Source organism: Equus caballus, chromosome 26 (assembly GCF_041296265.1).
Source record: "Equus caballus isolate H_3958 breed thoroughbred chromosome 26, TB-T2T, whole genome shotgun sequence".
NCBI lineage: Eukaryota > Metazoa > Chordata > Mammalia > Perissodactyla > Equidae > Equus > Equus caballus.
In genome coordinates, this window is record NC_091709.1 from 9,121,327 (window position 1) to 9,143,069 (window position 21,743).

Consider the following 21,743-nt stretch of genomic DNA (forward strand, 5'->3'; position numbering starts at 1 on the left):
GAGAGCACCAGACCCTGATGGCTTGACTGGTTCATTCCACCAAACATTTAAGGAAGAATTCTGCAATTCTGCATACTCTCTTCCAGAAAATTAAAGATGGAAAAATTTCTTCCTAATTTGTCCCATAAATCAACCATTGCTCTGATACCAGATTCAAACAAAAACATTATTATATTTTTTTAAAAATAACTATAGGACAATATTCCTCACATAGATGCAAAAATTCCATACAAAATTTTAGCAAGTCAAATCCAACAATATATAAAAAGGATAGTACACTTCCCCAAAATCCGTGAACCCAATCTTATCATGAGAAAACACCAGAGAAGCCCAAACTGAAGAAAATTCTACAAAATACTTCACCAGTACTCTTCAAAGGTATCAAAGTGACAAAAAAACATGGAAAGACAGAGAAACTGTCACAGACTGGAGAAATCTAAACATAATGACTAAAGACAATGTTGTATCCTGGACTGGATCCTGGATCAATAAAAAGGCATTAATGGAAAACCTGGTGAAATTCTACTAAAATCTATAGTTCAACTAATAGTATTGTACCAATGCTAATTTCTTTGTTTTGATAAATGTGCCAGTGCTATATAAGATGTTAACATTAGGAAAAGCTGCTGAAGAGCTGGAATGTAAAGGAGCTAGAACAGACAAGACAACTCTGAAAAAGAAGAAAGTTGGAAGACCAACATTACTGATTTCAAGACATTAAAAAGCAGCAATAGTCAAAACAGTCTGGTATTGGAATAAAGGTAGACAAATAGATAAAATGAACAGAATAAGAAGTTCTGAAATAGACCCACACATATATAGATAGCTGATTTTTATAAAAAGTGCAAAGGCAATTTAGTGGAGAATAATCCTTTCAAATGGTTCTTTAATAATTGGATATACACGTGCAAAAAAACAAATGAAGTTTGTTCCATACCTCAAATTATATACAAAAATAAATTCATAGTGGGGTCATAGATCTAACATAAAACCTAAAACTATAAAGGTTCTGAAAGAAAATGTAGGAAGAAATCTTTGTGACTTTGGATTGGGCATAGATCTTTAGAAGTGACACCAAAAGCACAATCAATAAAATAAGAAATGAATGAAGTCAACTTTTCCCAAACTAAAAACATCTGCTCGAGCCAGTCCTGATTGCCTAGTGGTTAAAGTTGGGTGCTCACTGCTCTGGCAGCCGGGGTTCACTTCCTGGTTGCAAAAGCACACCACCTATCTGGCAGTTGCCATGCTGTGGTGGCGACTCGTATAGAAGAACTAGAATAATGTACAACTAGGATATACAGCCATATACTGGGGCTTTGGGGAGGAAAAAGAAGATTGGCAACAGATGTTAGCTAAGGGCAAATATTTCCCCGCAAAAAAACACAAAAACAAACAAACAAAGAAACTTCTGCTCTTCATAATACACTGTTAAGAAAATGAAAAGACAAATCAGAAACTCATGGAAAATATTTTTAAAGCACAAATCTTACATCTTGTTATTAAGACAGCTCTCAAAACTCAATAAGAAAGCAAATGATCCAATAAAATATGGGAAAAATATTTAGACAGCATTCCAAAGATAATAAGTGAATAGAAAATAAGCCCATGAAAATATACTCAACATCATTAGTCGTTAGGAAATGCAAATTGAAACCATGAGATACAACTAAATATATATTAGAATGGCTAAATTTTTTTAAGTTGACCATATTAAGTTTTGACAAGGATATGGACAAAATGGAACTCTCAAACACTGCTGGTTGGAAGATGTAATAGCACAAGAAGTTTGGGAAAAAGTTGACCATTTGTTAAAAACCTAAATATATATGTATCATATGATCCAGCCATTCCACTCTTAGTCTTTACCCAAGAAAAAAGAAAGCATACACCCTTTCAAAAGCTCATAGAAATATGTTCATTACAGCTTTCGTTTAATAGTATAAACTGGAAACAACCCTATGTCCATCAGCAAGTGGATGGATCAACAAATAGCAGTAATTCTATATAATGAAATACTACCACTATTAATCTCAGGAATCCCATCTGCAATTGAGTGTTTGGGAGCCAGATGCTCACAAATTGATAGACAAAAGAACTGATATAAAACAGACAGTCCCACAAGCCAATCTCATTTAATAATTCAAATGTAAGGACTTTTAAACAAAGAGAGTACCACGAGGCAAATGCTTTGTGTTCTCAGTAAACCAGTGAAAGAGAAATAGGTACATGCTTGGAGTTCAAAAGAAATCAAAGATGTAGGCTTCCAGGAACACATACAATAAAAACATAAATAATGCATAGATGCCTTAAAAATTGGTGAAGATTAGTTTAGCATTTATAAATATTCAATATTCTCATGGTATATATAGATCAATTTTCTAACAATTTCTACTTGAGTTAATACTCAGAATATGCAATATCTATTTTTCTTTTTATTTTAGCATGGAGTAACTTGCATTGTTTGTTTTAACCTGTTCAATGGTTTGTTTAAATCAAACATACTCCCACCTGCCAAATTCTCACATTTAAAATATCATTGGACCTATGCTAATATTCTTGCAATTCAAGAGATTTGAATTTGGAGAATTTCTCGGAAATCAGTTCTTACTGCACCAAACTCAGAGTGAGGATTGATCACTCTAAGAGGATAATTGTCTCCTAGGAAGCAACTGCATGAGATGCTCTGGCTCAGGTGTACAGAAGACTTCAGAAGAAACCTCTGTATTCCGACGCTTATCTCTAGCCTGATACGAGTACTTGACATGAGTACCTGACGTTTCTGCCTTGTCCAGCTGCAACATTCAGCGCTCGTCTTTTCCCAAATATAAACCCAGGAGATTATCTCTTTGATTTATACCTCAAAGCTACCTTCTCTGAACCCATTCTATGATACGTGCACACACCTGGGCACTAATTTATGCATATTTCTGGTTGTAAAAGTGCCTCTCACCAAGAGAAATTTCATGAAAACTAAAAATCTGGCTACTTCAATGATTCTTAGGAACAGGAACTTGAGATACTTTCATTCTGGCAATCTTGCAGGCTATGTGCTCCTTTCATTCCCTGTGAGGAAAAGTACTCTTGAGAGAACTATGTTCTAATACACAGAAAAATAAATGTAATTCCTGGGCTACCATTCCCAGAAAGAGCTCTACAATTCTTTATTTGAAATGAGAGCTCTGAAAAAATTCTTCCATTTTTCACCCACAATAAGGTTGTCACCCAAATGTAGGGACCTGTTGGTAAAGTGGACTTGAAGCAACACTACCCATTAGTTCTGCTGAAATTCATCCACAAGTCAAGCAGCCTCACCATGCAGCTGTATTCAACATTGCCTATCCTCTGTTCTCATCTCCTAGACAAGTTAGAAAACCATAGGCTGGTGTGTGGAGAGCTGAGTCAGCCTTGTTTAGCTGCTCTTTAGATATGTTCAACAAGGCTACAGAATAATATGCTCTGTAAAATCCTCCAATTTTCATGCTTCTGTATGGAGTTTTTTGTTTTAATTTCAGGAAAATTTCCTCTGAAACAACTTTAAAACATCAACCTTCCATATTAACAGAATAAAATGTCATACCTGCCCCCTCTCCATGACAAGGGTATGGGGTGCAGTAAACCTAAACCTGGTCCACAACATGGGAGAGACTGGAGAGTACAGGCCAAGAGTGGGGTCGTGGGATGGTGTGGATCCACACAAATTGTTAGCATTCAGCTTCTCCCACCCACAGCATCCCACTGCAATCATCCCTTTTCAGAAATATCCCAAAACAGTCCATCCAGTAAAGCACTTTGGGGCCACAAAAAGTAGTTTTCTGGAATGTTGAAGGCACAGGAGGAGGAAGAATAAGGAATTCAATTTGATGAACTATTTTACATCCAATTATGATAGATGTAAAAATATAAAGAGTATTAGGGCATATGGGGTCTAAATGTAAAGAAATGGTAGTAAACCAGGTACAGATACAAAACAAAACAGACCAACAAGCAGCAAACTAAAGAAGAAAGTGTTCTGGAAATGAAGACTAAAGATGGCTTCAGGAACTGAAATGGAAAGCATCAAAAAAGGGAAGATTGCAGAGCCTAATATTTGAGAACCTCTGAGGAACTTACATTTGGAAGGCAGAGTGGGGAGGAGGAGGAGGAGGATCCATGAAGGACACAGTACAGGAGCAATAAGAGAAACAAATGTGAAAGGAAATTTTACAAAATTCCTGGAAGTAATTTTTTAAGTTACATTCCATAAACTCAACTTATAAAGAGATTTCAAGAGTGGTGACAAGTCATTGAGTTCACTGACTTATTTGAGAGGACAGTTCCAAAAGAGTAATGTGTGTGCAGTGGAACAATTATAGTTAGGCTAACTTTAAAGAACTCGACTAAGTACAGTTGGAAAAGGCTATCAGGGAGGGGAGTCTGGTTGCTGTTGTTAGAATAGAGAAACACTCAAGTACACTGTTAAGAGAGAAAAAAAAGAAGAACCACAGGGAACAGTGATAGCATCCGTCGCAGTCCAGAGACAGGAAGATCATCTGGGCAATGGTAAACTTTTGATGTTGTCCATTTTTTGAGGGAGAATTGAAAGGAAAATAATTCAGGAGGTTAAAACAAAAGAAGTCCTACAAAGAAAAACAAAAATAGTTCCTTTTTTTTCCTGATTTATCATATATAGTAGAAATGATGAAGGAAGGAAAGACAAAAGGAAATTGTCTTTTGGGAGCACTATTAGAAAATTCCGTTTGTCAATGTCTGAATACTAGCCACCAGTCAAAGGAGCAGAGATGCCACTATTGTAAAAATGTGCCCAAACAAAATTATTTATACCTCTGTCAAAATCGTAAACAAATCATAACAGCCATTCATCCAGCTCATTTCCCCCCACCTCTAAAGTAGTGAGTGGTACCTTATACATCAGAAAACATTTCATGTTACTTGGTTTGCCAGGCAAAATCGCAAGCCTGCTGCAAAGATTCTAGATTTAGAGACTGCAGTTTCCCTACTTGTAGAACTCCTTCAAGTGGGAACGCTGGAGCTTACGGTGCCTGTGTGATGGGAGTCAGCGGAGGAGAGAAGCTCACTGTTACACAAAATGTTAGGTCCAATAGGGAGTCACTTTTCGGCTCCTTCCCAGAATTCTACACTACAGCATTACACATCATGACCTAAATGTCACAAGCAGAAAGGATGCCCTACTTACTTTGGGAAAAATTATGGGATTTAAGTCTTCCAGGCTTATCTCTTGATAGGCAGTGACTGGCTAACTAGGGTCTAGAGATTACATATGATAAGCATTAATTGGCTTATACATATAGATGTGGACAAAGATATAAAGATATGGCTACAGATACAGGTATAGATATCCTGCGTCAAGAGCATTTTCAAACACAACTTCGTTGTTCCACTTTGGGTAGGAATCAAGGATTTCTTCAGTTATATGACCCAGGATCTCAGGGTCTCGTATGAGAGAACATCCAAATGCTGTGATTGATGCTCAAGAAGACAGGTTCTATCCTACCCAATTAAACTATTTCCTATCCTTTCAACAATTTCTCAGGCAATCTCCTCCACCATGTACTTTACTGGGACACTAGAAAATATTGAAAATACAGAAAATATGTAAATTGACCCCACATAATATTTTGTTTGTAGCAGCTAACTTCAAACATCATTGTTCTTTTTCTGTATGTTTAAAATTAAATTTAATTTTCAGAAAGCAAATTAATTATGCATTATTTTGGGTCATCTACTTAGTCAACTAAATAAATCTTCTAATAGAACTGTATGGTAATAGATCCCCTTAAAATAAAATTTCATTTGTTTTTGTCCTAGCAAAGAAAAGAATAAACATGTGGGTGATTAATCATTTAAATATTTTGGTGCTAAATGTAATATATATTTACTGTAGAAAATTTAGAAAAGAAAGAAAAGAATATGCTTAAGAAAATAAAAATCACCCATAATCCCATCACCAAGTTACTGTGTGTGAATATTATTTCAGTGTTCCTATGCATCTTCATTTTTATATAAATATGAGATACTAATCATTTTCTTTTTTGTTTGGTGAAATAACATGGACCTTCTCATGATATCAAATATTCTTCGTAAATAATAGTTTTAATCAATGTCCATAGTCCATCACTCTTTTCCAAATATCATTATCTGAAAGCAAGGCTTTGAAGAGCATTATCCCAACCAATATTTTTATACATCTCTGCTTCTTTTAGATTACTTTCCAAAATTAGAATTTTAGGATAAAATTTTGTATTTTAAGACCTTTAACAATATTGCTAAACTTTCCTCCAGTAAATTTGTAAAAAGAAAAAAATTATATTCCCATCAGTAATAGACAACATTTAGCTATCTTGCAAACTCTGGCTCTAGAATATTTTAAATATTTATCTTTGGCTGACCTCCACCCCATGACCACCTGTTTTAATGTTTATATCTTGAATGCCAACTAAATTTTGGCTAAACTTGTTTCTCTACTTGTTAAGTCCTTGGTCATTTTATTTAACTATGTTTCACTAAGTTTTCTCATCTTTTTGTTATCGAGTATGTGTTTTTCATGTCTACCCTTTGTCACAAATGCTGCAGATATTTTCCCCAGGTCATTTGCCTTAAAAATTCATCATCCCTAAGAGATTGGCTTAGATCCACACTGTATGATCATTTTATCCAAGATTTATATTTTTTAAAAGTTTTTACTTGTGACATGTGTGAGAACATAAACAGGAGTTCCAACAAAGTTAGTACACCGAATCTATGAGATGCCCGACACCAAAGCAAATGGAAAGTCGTGTCTGATAAGATTGGTTTGGTTAGTTATAAGCACCGTCAACTTGTTCAGCATAAAAGCACAAGGAAAAAGCTTTGAGGCTCTTTCCACGTTCCTCTCCAGTAACAGAAATGTGTGTGTGTGTGTTTGTGGTCAAAACAAGAATGCATCACATCTTCACAGTCACAGTTTTATGAGATGTGTGAACTTCTCCGTCAGGTGGGAAGTCCAGTAAGGCTTCAAAGAGGAAGTGACATACGAGTTGGATTTTTTGAAGGATCATTTCTCATGAAAAGGCACAAAAGCATGGAAGAACCTAAAACATTCATAGACAGTGATAAATTCACTGTGGCAGTAACATGGGACACTGGAAGAGGAGGGGCAGGTGATAACCCTTAGAAAGATGAGGCTAGAAGCAGATGAAGAAGGGTCCTGTATGTAGTTCTAGAATACATATCTTGTCCTAGGGTAACTGATGAGCAGGGGAAATGGTCGACTACAGAAGTGAGACCATGAAGACGAACATGAAAACTCAGACTGCAAACTCCCTAGGTAGGAATCCAGCAGTGCAGTGTCTTTCTAATTGTCTGCTGGTTGCTAATACAAAGTTTATTGGCCTCAGTGTGTTTTATTAAAAGTGTATATGCTTGAAAAGTCACTTATGTAATATTGTATTAAATTCATATCATTATTGGCCTACCCATCAATTTTATTTTGAGCTTTTGATATTGAAATATGAGATATTTCTTCAAGGGCAATAAAATCAATCTACAAATCAATTGCCCCGTAACATAATATTTCTAACAAAATGACTGAATGAAACTACATATTGGAATATACTATACTATATCCATTGGGCTAAAATTTGCACAAATATTTTTTCCTTTTTAATGAAGTCACAGTAACAGTGGGTCAAGTTTTAGTAAGATCAAACATTTGTGCGAGCAACTTTCTTCCTGGAAATGGTCACTAGGTTTAAAACAGCAGTGACAATAATGTAAGGGAATGTAATATACAGGTCTCCAGAAAGCAGCTGTGCAAACACAAGGAAGAGCCTTATGGAAAACCATGACATTAAGAGACTTGTTGATTACATTGCATGTCTAATTCAAGATGTTTTGCTTATACAAAATCAAGAACATAGCCTCCAATGGATAATTTGGTAGGTTACACATTGCCTTCAGATTGCTTGATTCGTGTTTTTCACTTGACAGAACACCCCTTGCAGTCTGAATCTAAAATGATTAGATTTCAGTAATGCAGATTTTGTTCCAAATGCATTAAGCTAGTTAACGCATATATATAACATTTCTATAGCTTTGTGTACTTGATAATGGCATAATATTAATCATTTTAAGATAAGAACGAAATAGGATATTTTAAAATATCATATCTGGCAAATAGCTAGCAATATTAGTCTTCTTTCCAAAAGCAAGAGATTAGCTTTCTCATCATGACAACAAACTAAAATATTGTCACGAAGACAGGTAACATTTTAGTAGCCTATAATTTACTGTGTATAAGCATTTCATGACCTTTTGCTTACTGGAAAATAAGCTTAGAGGACTTTTTTCAATAAACTACTATTAATGTCTTCACCCAAATTTCCACTAGTTTAGATGATTTTTCAAAAGATCTTCCATTTAAGAGGTAAATCTAATTCTTCTATGCCCTTTATTTTATGATTAAAAGATATTTGTCTGAGTTCCAGCGTTTTTTTCCAATATTTCTTCAAATAATCCCAGGAGAAAACAAACTAACTATAAGTGAAGATAAACTAACTTTTAGTTATCTTATTTACCTAGTTAATATCTTTTGTTTTAAAATGTACAAACTAAAAACTCTTCCTATAAGAGACAATCCTGCAATATTTTCTCTTGCAAATGTTATCTGTAATACTTTAAAAGGAATGTTGCTATTTTTCCTGAAACATTACATTGAAAGTATAAACAAAAAGTGAAAATATCTATTTAGACCTTTGCTATCACAAGTGTCTCAGATCAGGATGATTCCATTACTCTTTTACTGTTTTTCTCTCTACTTCCCAAATATTTCTATTCATAGCAAACGGGAATGGCAAATGCAGATATGTTGAAATAATTATGATGGTAATAATAACAGGCAGTATTTACTCAGTCCTTGCTATATGCATTAACTTTTTTAATGCTCTACAACAACCCTTTTCAGTAGATATTAATATTAACTCCACTTTTGTGAAGAACAATGACCTGGCCCTGTGGTCCACACACTAGGTTCAAAGGTGGATAAGAAATATTCTTTTCCATCTTTCCCTCTGGATATAGAAGGCCGTATAATTTTTATTTCTCATTCTTTAAAGGATAAATAACCTTCAGACTCATCTCCTCTCCCTGCCCCTCCCTTGACTGCTCGCCGCATCTGTTTCCAGTCATCCTCTACATACCTTCCAAGGATTTTCTCTTCATCTCTCTGACCTTGTCCCTCTGACCCAGACCTATGCACCACTTTTCTCAATTTTCACTCATTTTTCCTAACTCCTACTCCTAAACCCTTCTTCTATTTCATATCAAACTTATTGTTTTTATGTGCTTTCTCACTTAGAGTACTTCAAAAATTGCTATTGCAACAATTCTAAGTGTTTGAGGTAAAATCCAGATGTTTATGTTGAACAGCAGTGCCAAACACCAGACATTTAATATAAACAATATGTTTACAAACCCCACTTTATTGGAGAGCATACTTTTTAACTCATATACCTAGCCAGAATATTGAATGTAAGAAAGAAGAAACATTAAAATTGTTAAACCATGCTTCTAAATTAATTTCACAACTTCTTTCAGATGGATTTACCTGAAATGTCGAATGCATATTTAGCATAACGTTTGTCAAAGTTTTTATTATTTTATTTTGTCTGCTGTCTTTGTTAAAAAGCACTGTATTTGTTAAAAAGCAAACATATTTATTTCTATTTTTAGTCCATTCAAAGGATAGATTATGAAAGTAATTTGATTAGAATGTGAAGTTTATTTATATTGTGAAAAATTGCAGGGAAAACATCTCGATTTTTTAATTGATTATATGATTTGATTGTACTCAGGTTTCTTTATATTAAGAAACATAATAAGACAGTATAAGAACTCATTATGCTCAGAAAGAAGATTATGCAACAGGGTTGAATGAATTTTCATACTTTTAATAGGGTGTATTAAAAAAGCTAGGTTAGGTAAACCAAAATTACTGACCCAGCTCTGTTGTTTTCTAGCTCTATGACCTTGAACAAATTATTTAAATTCTGTAAACCTTAGTTTCCTCATCTGCACAATAAAGACAATAATGGTGCTCATCTCACAGGTTTGCTGTGAGGAATAAATGTGAAAATGAAGTTGAAGTGCTTGGTATAATGTTTAGTAAAGCATATATGATGAATAAATTGTCATGTTTATTATTATAAAATAATTACCATAGCCCCATTAAATAGTAGAAACTCAAATTCTGTAAACACCTCTCCAATAACTCTTTGCTGTCAACTTGTGTTTGAGTGTTCTTGTCTAAGGGAACTTATGATAGTTTCCATTTATTTTGTAATTAGAAGGAAACGAAATACTGAGATACATGCGTGAATACTCAACATAGATTTCAGAGGCCAAATAGAAATCAACAGGCCTGATTAATGTGTGTGTGTGCACATGTGTGTCCTATAGAGTGAGGCTATGTGTATCCCAATCTGGCACAGCAGGTGTATGTGAGATGTGTGGATCTTGGCCTTCCAATTCTAGTGTTGGCTTTACTGCCTAGCTATTTAATTTTTAACTTTTCTCAAGAACTATATAATTTTTTAAACCTCAAAAATTATTTTAAAAAAAGTTTGCCTAAACTTTGTTTCTGTTTTTAAGTAAGATGGTCTTTTTTTTTTTTACTGAAATCTCTACTACATTTTAAGACGATCATAAGAAGAAGCTAAACATTGTAGAAAGTTCTGTAAAGATGTAGCCGCATGTTGGTATTTCATTCCGACTGTTGTACTTGAAGCATGCATTTGGATAAAAGCAAAGAGGCATGTGTAGACTGTCAGTTCACACTAAATGCAAAAGGAAGACCCATGTCCAAATCAAAACTATGGTATCTAGATGCAGCATGACAAGTTCACAATAAGTATAATTCAATTTAAGGAAAAAAATTGTGTTCTCCACCTAAAAGATTATCTTCCAATTCATATAAGATTTTTAAAATGTACGGGAATGTTCAACAAAATATCAGGCTATTGAAACTGAAGAATCTGATAAGAAAACAGCTCTACTCTCCAAGGATTTATCCCGGCATATAATCAATCATGGAAACGCACTTTTTCACTGCTTTTTTTCCTGATGCAACAGCTGAAGGAAGAAATTACCTAAAAATCAGTGAATGTAGGGGACCAAGACACATAATCTATTTAATCCCCATGTTTCTTTATTTTATTCCCACAGTAATAAAATATCCCTCTCAGCAAAAGCTAAATTATTTGAGTAGAAATATGGAGCAGGCAAGTGTTAGAAACACTTAAGTCGTCCAAACCCAGGCCATGAATAACAACAAATTTCAATCATTTCCTTGGCAAGAGATAAAGAATTAAACAAGGATATCTTAAAACAGGAAACAGCTTTACACCTTTCTGATGTGTGATTAGCTAATAGAAGTGACTTCTGCTAATATCGTGCACTGCTCCTTCCCTGAAGGACTCATAAACTTCTCTGGGCAACACCTAGGTGAATCAGGCACTTATTAAATTTTACTATCTTTTTAATTTACCTTAGAACTCTTGGAACAGGTTATTAAATGAAGCAGCCAAGTTTCCCTTTTGCACCTGCAAATAACAGTTGAATCTACAATTAGGGATCATTTCCTCTTTTTTGAAATTCAAATAATGGCATTAAAACAGTGTGTAATATTTTTATCTGCATCTGGTCAGGCAATTTCCTGGCATTTGGGATGAGGTAACAGGATGACTGCATAAAAATGCTACATAAAGACGCTGAGATAATCTCTAGATAACTTCAGAAATGCAGACAACTTCTAGATATTAAAGTAATCAGTGTGAAAACAGACTACACACCTCTGAAGCCACTTTGGGGGTAGGAGGGGGACTTTGATTTCTACATGAAAATAAAAAAATCAAAATTAAATCAATGCTAATATTTAATTTGGATGAAATGCATTAAAGAGAGTATATTTCTAGTACTCTTAGAGTTGATGATCCAGAAAGATCTAAAACATTTAATGCAATTTACCCATCCCCAAACAGTCATATATCCTTTTCTCATATCTGCTTCCATACTCATATTCCCTGGAACAGTTCCCATTTCTTATCTACCAGAGTTGTTCTAGACATTTCCAAAGCCTCTCCCATAGAACTCCTCTTTCAAACCTGAAGATTATATTCAATACCTGTATTAATCTATAACAGGCTATTGTGTTACTAACTAAATTTTTATTGCTACTGAAACTTTTTCCAGTTAATCCAAAAAGAATCCTATCCTTAACTCCAACTAATAGTTTTCTAAATTTTATCATTTTCTGAGAACTCTTTGCCACTAACATTTCCTGCATTCACACATCCCCGAATTTAAAATCCAAAATGCAAAATATATGGTACAGTATTAACAAGAAAATAGAATAAATTTTCAATACCATCATATATTTTATAGCAGATTAAATATTTTACAGCTTTCACAAATTTTAGAACCAGAAGAAATCTCAAATGTTTAAGATTTTATTTTTTCCTTTTTCTCCCCAAAGCACCCAGGTACATAGTTGTATATTCTTAGTTGTGGGTCCTTCTAGTTGTGGTATGTGGGACGCCACCTCAGCATGGCTCGATGAGCGGTGCCACGTCCGAGCCCAGGATTTGAACCAACGAAACCCTGGGCCACTTGCAGCAGAGCGCTGGAAGTTAACCACTCAGCCACGGGGCCAGCCCCTCAAATGTTTAGTTCAAATTTGTCATCTTTGGATGAAGAAATTGAGTCCCAAAGAAATTAAATGACTTGCCTAAGATCACACAGCTAGTAACTGGGACCAGGATTTTCTAAGACTGTCCTGGTTGAATTACAGTTATCCTGTTATCTCTCAAAACTATCTCAATTTGGAAAATAAATCATAAGGTCACCCTAGTTAATGTAACTACTCAAGTAACTACTGGAGACTGACCTCCAGTTTAGGACTTTTTCTCCCCATCCTCCGCAAAACAAATTTTTTTAAAGTAATGTATCTTAGTCCTTATGCAATTATTGACACTGCCAATTCTTCTCTGATTTTTCAAAGTAACTCAACTAAAATCAAACCAGCCTGTAAAAAACGTAATAAGTATTATGGAGGAATGTATCTTACCAAATCATTTTTTCATTTTATTAGAATTTGTCTTTATAATATAGACCTCAAAGTAAGTTCTATAAGAATGAAATGACGTAGAAACATATGAGGCACAGTTCTGCGGTGTCCACATTCAACTTGTTGACAAGACATCACATTACTTAAATAACGGATGCAATAATATTGGTATCAACAGGGCAGTGGATGGAAAGTCTAAGAAAAGTGGCACGTGTAAGGTGATAGAAATTGGCGGAGGTTGAAGAATGGAAGGTAGACGGAGTTAAAAAAGATTTCATGAGAAAGATGGCCATATTTGGGAAAGGCCTTTAAGGAGGCGTGATTTCAAAAGCCAGAATGACGGAGAGCAAACCAGAGCAGAGGGAAAAGCGTGAACATGCTCAGGGAGGAACAAAGCCGTTGAAGTGGATCAAGGAAGAGTTAACAGCTACGTGAGTGCAAGACAAGAGGGTGGGGGTGGACAGAGAGGAGTCTGAATGTACGCATGATCATTTCATGTAATTCAATAGCCAGTGGGAAGCTAGTCAAAGTTTTAGAGAAGGTGACAATAAATACATTTTTGTGATAATCTGATAGCAGTTTGTAGATTTACAATGGATATTATTTTAGAAACATCTAGTTGTGAAGTAGAAAGGAAAATGCTATGCCAGAATCAATAAAGAACATGAATTTGGGAATTAGTCAGATCTGGGTTTGAAATAGTCACTGCCATTTACTGAGTGTTTTGAACAATCCTCTTAGCCTTTGTAAATTCCTTTTCAAATTCCTCCTTTGTAATCTAGGAAGGATTGACAGGGAACTCAGTGTTGTTATGAGGTTAAGTGAAATGGAACATATTTAGGTCAGGACTTAGAAAATAGTAAGGACTTGGCAAATGTAAAATGTTATTGAGATTGGTGCTGTTAAAGAAGTGAATAATAGTGGTAGCAAATTTTTAACACTGGTTTGAGATAAGTGAATAATAAATCAGTCCTTGATAATAGTAATTGAACTTGATTTTTTCTGCTAAGAATCTTGAAACATTTTAGTATTTCTAATGTTAAGAAATTATTTTGACCTAGAAAAAAATTGCTAGTTTATAATTTTTGCTAAAATAATATATAACATGCATACAACATGAGATCAGATTGAAGGTGTTTAAGAATGGTTTTATAATAATATTATGATTGAAGAGTCCCTCCGTGGCCCATAATCATGGAAGTATCACACAATTTTCTAGTTCCTAGTAAACTCCAGTCAAAGTTGAGATACAGTAGCTTCCATTTAACTGAGGGCAGTATGCCATGAATTCTGAAACACCTGCCACTAATTGAGCACAACCATTAATGGGATTTGATTTGTTCTTTGTTAATGGCCCTCCAATAAGATAAACTCTTAGGTACCCGCAAAGCAGGCTGTGCTCTTAGAACAGACGGTCAGATAGCAGGAGACTGGTACAATGAGCATTAAATTACTTAGACACTGAATGGAAAATTGAATGAGTGTGAAGAAACTAAATTTGTCATTTACTTAAAGTTTTCAAAGAGAGTAGTTATGGCCTGATAATAAAAAGGTACCAATTATTTTTTGCTCTAATGAATTAATGAAGCCATTGAATTAAGCAGTAGATTCCAAATAAATAAACACCAGTTAGAGTTTTACTTTCAAGCGTATTGGACTTCAAACAACCTGGAGTAAATTCTTCCTAATCATGAACAGTAAGAATTTTGACTGGAGGACAGTGTCTCTCACACTTTCTATTTTGTAGAAAATTTTGTAAACACACACGTGTATAGAATTACAAACAGATTTGCCCCCAAATTTTAGTACTGACCATTTTATGAAGTTGATTGAGGCTTTGAGCATAACAATAGTATACCTTGCATTCTAGTTTGTTCGTTGGGTTTTCTTTCTTTTGCAATGCAATAGGTAACCAGCCAGCAAACTAACTGACTCACCAAAAGTCCGTGTGCTCTCAGGACCCCGTAAGGATTTTCGTTCTTCCTGAATCATCAGATAGCGTTTACGGGAGCTACAGTTCATCAGCTTCAGACAGCTCAATGTTGTTTTAGTTACTTTAATTATGAACTTATGTAATATTTCTTTTCTTTTAAAAGTTTATACACTTTTGCATTTTATAATTAAATTTAGATTTTGTTTAAATTTCAGGAAAGGATTATGTTTAATGAAAAAGCCATCCTGTTAGCATGTTATAACTCAACCATCAGTTTGACTAAGAAATGTGGCCAGAAGTGCCTTTTAGGATCAAAGATGTTTTTTAAGAAAGAAAGAAAAAAACCTTATTTATAATCTTTTTCAATTTAGATCAGCTTTTCTGAATCCTAAAATTTTCTTGGTAGTATGTCACTTGACCTATTTTGGAATCCCTCTTAATGGTCTTGACTTTTTAAATTTCACTTAATCTAGTGTTTCAGTCCAGAATAACTGATTAAACTTTCATTCTTTCAAATGTTACCACTTAAAATTCAGAAGATATTTGGCATCTGGTAACGCATATTAGATAAAGTGTTTACAAGGTTTAAATATAATGTGTCCCGCTGTGCTCATTTGGATAAAGTAATTCAGCTTTGAAGGAATACTGTGCAGTAAATGCCTTTTCTCTTGCATTTCCTTCCTTTCTTTTCCCTTCTATTTGCTTCTCTCTTCTCTCTCTTTCTCTTCACACTTTCCCTGATATATACATAATATGCACACTAGAGTTTATCTCAAAAAGTGTTCCATTAATTATAAGTTTCAAGATGCTCTGCTGATTCAGACCTACAATTTATGAGAACCAGATTTTCTCATTTGCCCATTTGGTTAAGAGAGCATCCACATTAAGTCACTACAAATCCTTACCACGCAATGACGAAGTTTGGGCTTTCCATACAGTACCATATGGGCCTAGAGAATGTTCAGTTAGGATATTTCTAAAGGCTGCAAGTAACAGAAAATCCAATTTGCCTGGTGACAAATGAGGAAATATTTCAAATAGTATCGAATTCAGAGGGGCAGTGAATTCTGAGTGAAGTGACCTTTGAATCCACTTCTCTGTTAGCTTATGATTCATCTCTGCCTTCCCCCAGGTATTGGCTTATCCTCAGTTTGGGAGCCAGATGATTTTACATTATATATTCTTAGCATCTCATCTGGGCACGCATGGATACGTTAAGAGACATTCAAGAGACCATTTTTTCATCTTGTGTTTCTTTTTTAAGAATCATTACATTCTTCCCAGAAGCCCGTCAATGAACGTCATCTCACATCAGGTTAGCCGGAATCAGATGGCTTGTCCATTCCTAAACGACTTTTTGTTCAGAAAGTTGGGATTACCAAAACAGGCTTATCTATTCAACTTCTAGCCTCTGAAGTTGAGAACAAAATAGGTTTTGGCATTTGGCTGAACAGAGGAGGGATGGACACTTCAACAATATTGGGAATATTCCACAATAGTCATTTAAGAAGTGGGAAGTGGGGTGGAATGGATACTGTAGGCAAACAACAGAACCTGCTTGGAATTCTGCTTTCTGAGGTGAACTCACCTTCCCATTAGCGTCCCTGGGCCCTGATCTCCTCTTAGACCACATCTGAGATGGGGCTCAATAGCTCTGACAGCCCTTTTCCTTTTAGGTGAAGTTTGGTGATGTAGGATTTGCCTTAAAGAGTGAATTTTTGAGGATTTTATCAGTCAGCCTTGGGGTTTCTTTGGCAATAAAGAAATTCATAAATACCTTAACAGGCTTTGGTCTTCCTCTAATTCCACAAGCTAGTATCTAAGGCCAAAGTGATTGCCATAGTTTTGAATCTTTAAACTTCTGTGCCCCATCAGACAGAAGCTTGTATGAGCTGCTCCTCTCCCTGAATCTCTGCCTTGAAGGAACAGTAAAAGTAGCTTTGGGGAGGAATTCCCCACCTGGAGCCTGTTTTTGCAGGTTTTAACTGTTTTTTCACAGCAACTCGGATTGCTCTTTTCAGGAAGAGAATGATTCAGAGAAGAGGCTTGTTAGAGACTTGGGAATTTAAGATTGTTTTTCCTCCAGTCAGGGCTCTTATTTCTCTGTCTTTAGTGACCCTAACTTTAGCTTGGAGAATTCAGCTTTCCCTTCTGACAGATTACGCTGTAGTACAAAGGAGATTCATAAAAAGTTAACACATAATTACTCTTAGTGGTAAGATTTTAAGATAGTTTATTTTTTACTTTACTGTTTTTTCCCCAAATGAGCTTGTACGTATTTTGAAAAATTTTATTCAATTCTTTATGCAATAAATTTCAGATAGATGATAGATAGGTTTCATATTTTCTATTTCTGCCTATATGTATTATATATGTAATTTAATTAATTTTAAGTTAAATAGAAATCAACTGAAATATGAAATTAAATAAGTTACTGACCCTTAGATAAATATTTTTCTTGGCAATAAATATCCTTTCCTAAAGCCTTCTTTTAAATTTAAAAATTGTGAAAATATTAAATGGTTGGGGTCACTAGTGTGTGTTTCTTTTAAGGTATATATTTTGCAAATGAGCATAGTTTCGTTTTTCTGCAAAAATAAGATAAAATGTCTCATTAAAAATTAGGAGGCATCTCAATTGTCTAAAAAACAAAAAAACTATTTTTAATAAAAGTGTAAAAATTTTAGAGAAGCTGAAAGGACAGATGTTGTAATATAATTAAAATAGCCTATAAAAATAGCATGCTTCTAGAAGAAAAGACACCACATCAGAGGGAAAGGGTTAGAGCCTTATCCATTATAAATCCAAAGATATTTTACTAAATTACAGTCGGTGCTCTTTTCTCTCTTGAATCATCAATACCCAACAGCTTGTTTTTCTAAAAGCACGCCACATATTTTCTACATTTTTGGAACACTTTTTTTGGAGTTTTATCTTTCCCAGAATTTCCTATTGATTTTCATTTTACTTATTAGCAGAAGACACATGTCGCCAGCTCATGAAGAATTTCCAGGACCTAGTCATGTAATTTGTGTAAAGTTTCTAACTTTTCTCAAAAACCTCAAACTTATTCTAAGTTGGACCAATTTCTTACAAATTCACTGCATTTGCTGTTATTTTGGAATTTTATGTGTTATATTCCTGGATAACTTCCACTAATTCCTGAAGTCCAATTGTTATCTTTCTCAAATTGTTTTGGTAGAGTGCATCTTGAAATCCTTTTTCCAAAATTTTGAAGTCCCAGCTTTATAATCTCCTACCATTCAGTATTGCTAATATGAAGTCTAAATAGACTTTTACATGGTCATTGCTGCATTTATTAATAAAACATATTGTTTTTCTGGAAGCGTTTGAACTTTCTCAGTCTTTGGAGGCCTGTAACGTCACTATCACGTGGCTGAGCAGCGCGGAGGGAAGGACGAGTGCTGTGAGGCTTTTCCCCACATTGTTTGGATTCGTCGCTGTTATTTAATTTCTCGAGTTGCTCCTGTCTGTTAGTTTGACTTCTAAAAATTAGGAAATTCCTCTTATATTTACTCTTCTCTATTGATTTTACTTTCTCCTTCTGAAATTCTTACCAGCCTCATATTGCATCCTCTATGCTTGGCCTCCATTTCTCTTGTCTGTTCTGCTTCTCTGTATCTTTGTCTCTCCTCTGTAACAGATTTTTCAGCCCTTCTATTGAATGTGACTCTTCAGCAATTGCTTATTAATTTTTAGGAGCATTATCTTGTTATATAAGAGATACATACAAATTACGTACATACAGACACATGTAGATGTGTATATATATGAGTGTATGTATGTATGCAGATATATGGCAGCTTTTTCTTGTTCGTAGACACAATATCCTCTCAAACCTCTCTTATGGGAGTAGTTAAAACCAGTTGAAAGGTGCAGCGCTGAGCAGTGAGGAGTCTCTCTATCCTTCATTGAAAAATTAGTCATGTATGTAAAGTAGTAGCAAATTAAGATGTCAAACTGCCATGTCTTGTAGAAAAAGTCTTAGAATATGCACCTATAAAGGCAAGAGTTTAGAGGTCTATTTAGAAGAATGTCAAGCTCTAACGAGATTGGTGAATTCCTTGAAACCTTCACAAAGGCATACTAGAAAACGATAAGCTTTAGCCCAAGCTGTTACATTTGAAACCAAAAGTTATGGAGAACATAGTCTTGTTCAGAGAGCCAGCATCTAAATAGCTAGACCGAGTATCAGATCATTTTGAGGTGTGCAAATGATGCGTTCTTTGCCCTACATTAAAGTTAGTGTAAGCCAAGTCACAGTGATAAAAAGCACAGCAGGAGATAAGACTGAGAAAGAGAAGAGCCAGTGAAGTGGGAAAAGGGACCCTCACTCAGGCACTTCCCAGGTTCTTCCTGTTGGATTCCTTAATCAGGTTCTGCTGGGCACCACCTGCCTAAGAAAGTAAACAACATCAATATGAAGACTCAAGTCTTGGTACAGAGCTTAGAGCCAAATCGCCCCATTGCCCCATCGTCTCATTGCCCCAGCTCTCTGTGTAACAAGCAGAAGCTAAGGATCATGCGATAAGCAAAGAGCCAAGGCTCATGCTGGAGACTTTTTAGGTGATGACTGCATTTAAGAACCATATTTGAACAGAACTATGGTATTGGTTATTAGCCATTGGCCTATGGAATCAAAGAATACAAACAAAGCATGAGCCTACTGAGGTTGTTATAAGAAGTGTGGCACAAATGAAACCCCAAAGCTAAAATCCAGGGCCAATATTTGCTAAACCCTCAACAGATGCTCTGACCAAAGGAGAGGTAAGCTATACCATGGTTATGATTTCAAAGGAGCTAATTATTTTATAAATTGCTTAAATGCATACAAATATTATACTTCTCTGCAGATTTTGTTAGTTAATTACTATGTTCCAATTAATTTAGAAATATAAATGCAGATAATAAAAAGGAAACAAGTTAGAAACACCTAGTCTGATCCTATGTCTCACAGATGAGGGTGCTAAGGTTCATTTGATTATGTCCTCTGCCAGACATCCTATAGTTCTAAGTAGTTGCATATTGAGCTCTCAAAATCTGCTTTTTCAATTTCCAATGTAGTTTTAACCATGCTATTTCCAACAAATCCTTGATTCATTCCCTCCTTACCTATATGGACTAATGCATAAAGAGCATAAGAATGACTTTGTGATCTTGTTCCAGCACAGATTCCATTCAGTAAGTCCAGAGTAGGGTCTGAGAATCTGCATTTTTAAGCAGCCCTCAGCTGCTGTTGCTGCTGTGGGTCCCTGGACCACATGTTAAGTAGCAAAGCTGTGAAACATTCAGTCTTCTTGCATTTACACAGACACCTTATGTAGACATTTAGAAAGTCATTTTAACTCTGACCTCTAGGGCAACCTTTACTATATTTATAATGTAAGCATAAGCAAGTTTTTAAATATTCTTGATTTTCATAGTTTTGCATAATTATCAAGAAACAACATTTTAGGAATTCCTTTGTGTTTTTTTCTTTGAAGAAAAGACTGCTTTCACTTACAAGTAGGCATCTGTCATGTGAAAATATTTAGAATGTTTACTATGAAAATTTAATCCATATATTTTTGTTCCTTTGCAGCAACTAGCAAATTACCCTCACAGTGTGTGTGTAGAATAAATGAAAGTTCAGTGAATGCATCGCTCAACTTCTCAAGACTTCAGCTTCTTCATTGGGTAAAATCAAGACTCTTAACCCTGGCCTACAAAGACATGTAGCATAACAAAAGGAGGGAAAGTCTGGAAGCCAGAAACTTAGGTTGGAGTTCTACCAAGCAATCTTGCTGAAAAAGCAAACTCTGTGTCTCCAAACGGGTATCTGGAAAGTACAGATTTCATAGCATTTTGAATATTAAATGAGATAAGAACTATGTCAATGTGTTGTAAAACTGAAAGTATCACACAAATGCTTATTATACTGCTGCTCCTCCTACAAGTAATACTACTATGGCACTATTGTTACTTCCATTTCGTAGCAATTAAACAGCTTTCATTATGTCTGGTTTCTTAGACCATTCAACACAGTAGCATTATCGTTGAGAGAAGATATTTTCTAAAGTCATGTTTCTATATCATTATAGAATGGACCAAAAAACTGAGTTCACTGAATGAAGTCAATCTCAATTTATATTTAGGATATCTTACTGGTGATATCAATATCTAAAATTACAATTTAAAGAATCAAAGTATAACATGTTAATTCCAACTATTTATTTTTATTACTTATTTAGCTTTGCACAAGTCTTAACATTTGGAAAGAAAGAAGAGCGTATCTTACTTTGCTTTTAATCCATATTGATACAAAACAGAGAGAGAAGCCTGGTTTATTCAGAATATTAGATGTCACAGAGACCTAATTACAGTTGATTTAAACAGCATTAATAAGTTATTTTCAAATATAAATCAACTTTATCATGTATGTTATAATACAGTTGTTACTAATCTCCAGGAAATGTGATTTTTCTGATTATGATTGTATGGTGTATAATTTTTCTTAATTAAATACATAATATTTAAAACTAGAAGAATAATTTTGGAAATAACTAAAGTAATACTTCTGAAATGAAACATTAATTATTTGCTTCTATGTTTACAAATTTTCATAGGAAGTTTCTGTTTTAACGTTTAGATTTATTCTAAGAAGAACTCAAAAATATAACATGCATTTGA

General features: G+C 34.8%; 1 protein-coding gene across 7 annotated transcripts in view; it reads right to left on the reverse strand.

The window, feature by feature from the left end:
• The window catches only part of CSNK2A2IP (casein kinase 2 subunit alpha' interacting protein), a 114,864-nt gene that overhangs the window by 8,752 nt on the left and 84,369 nt on the right, over positions 1 to 21,743 (reverse strand). For 4 of the 7 annotated variants that reach the window (XM_070252140.1, XM_070252141.1, XM_070252144.1 and 1 more), the window contains one exon: positions 11,543 to 11,597. The exons of 2 other annotated variants lie outside the window; for them this stretch is intronic. The gene's annotated coding sequence lies outside the window, so the exon portion shown is untranslated. Of the gene's footprint in view, positions 1 to 11,542; positions 11,598 to 11,846; positions 11,887 to 21,743 lie in introns of all 7 variants that reach the window. One more of the 7 variants, XM_070252142.1, reaches the window with a different exon arrangement.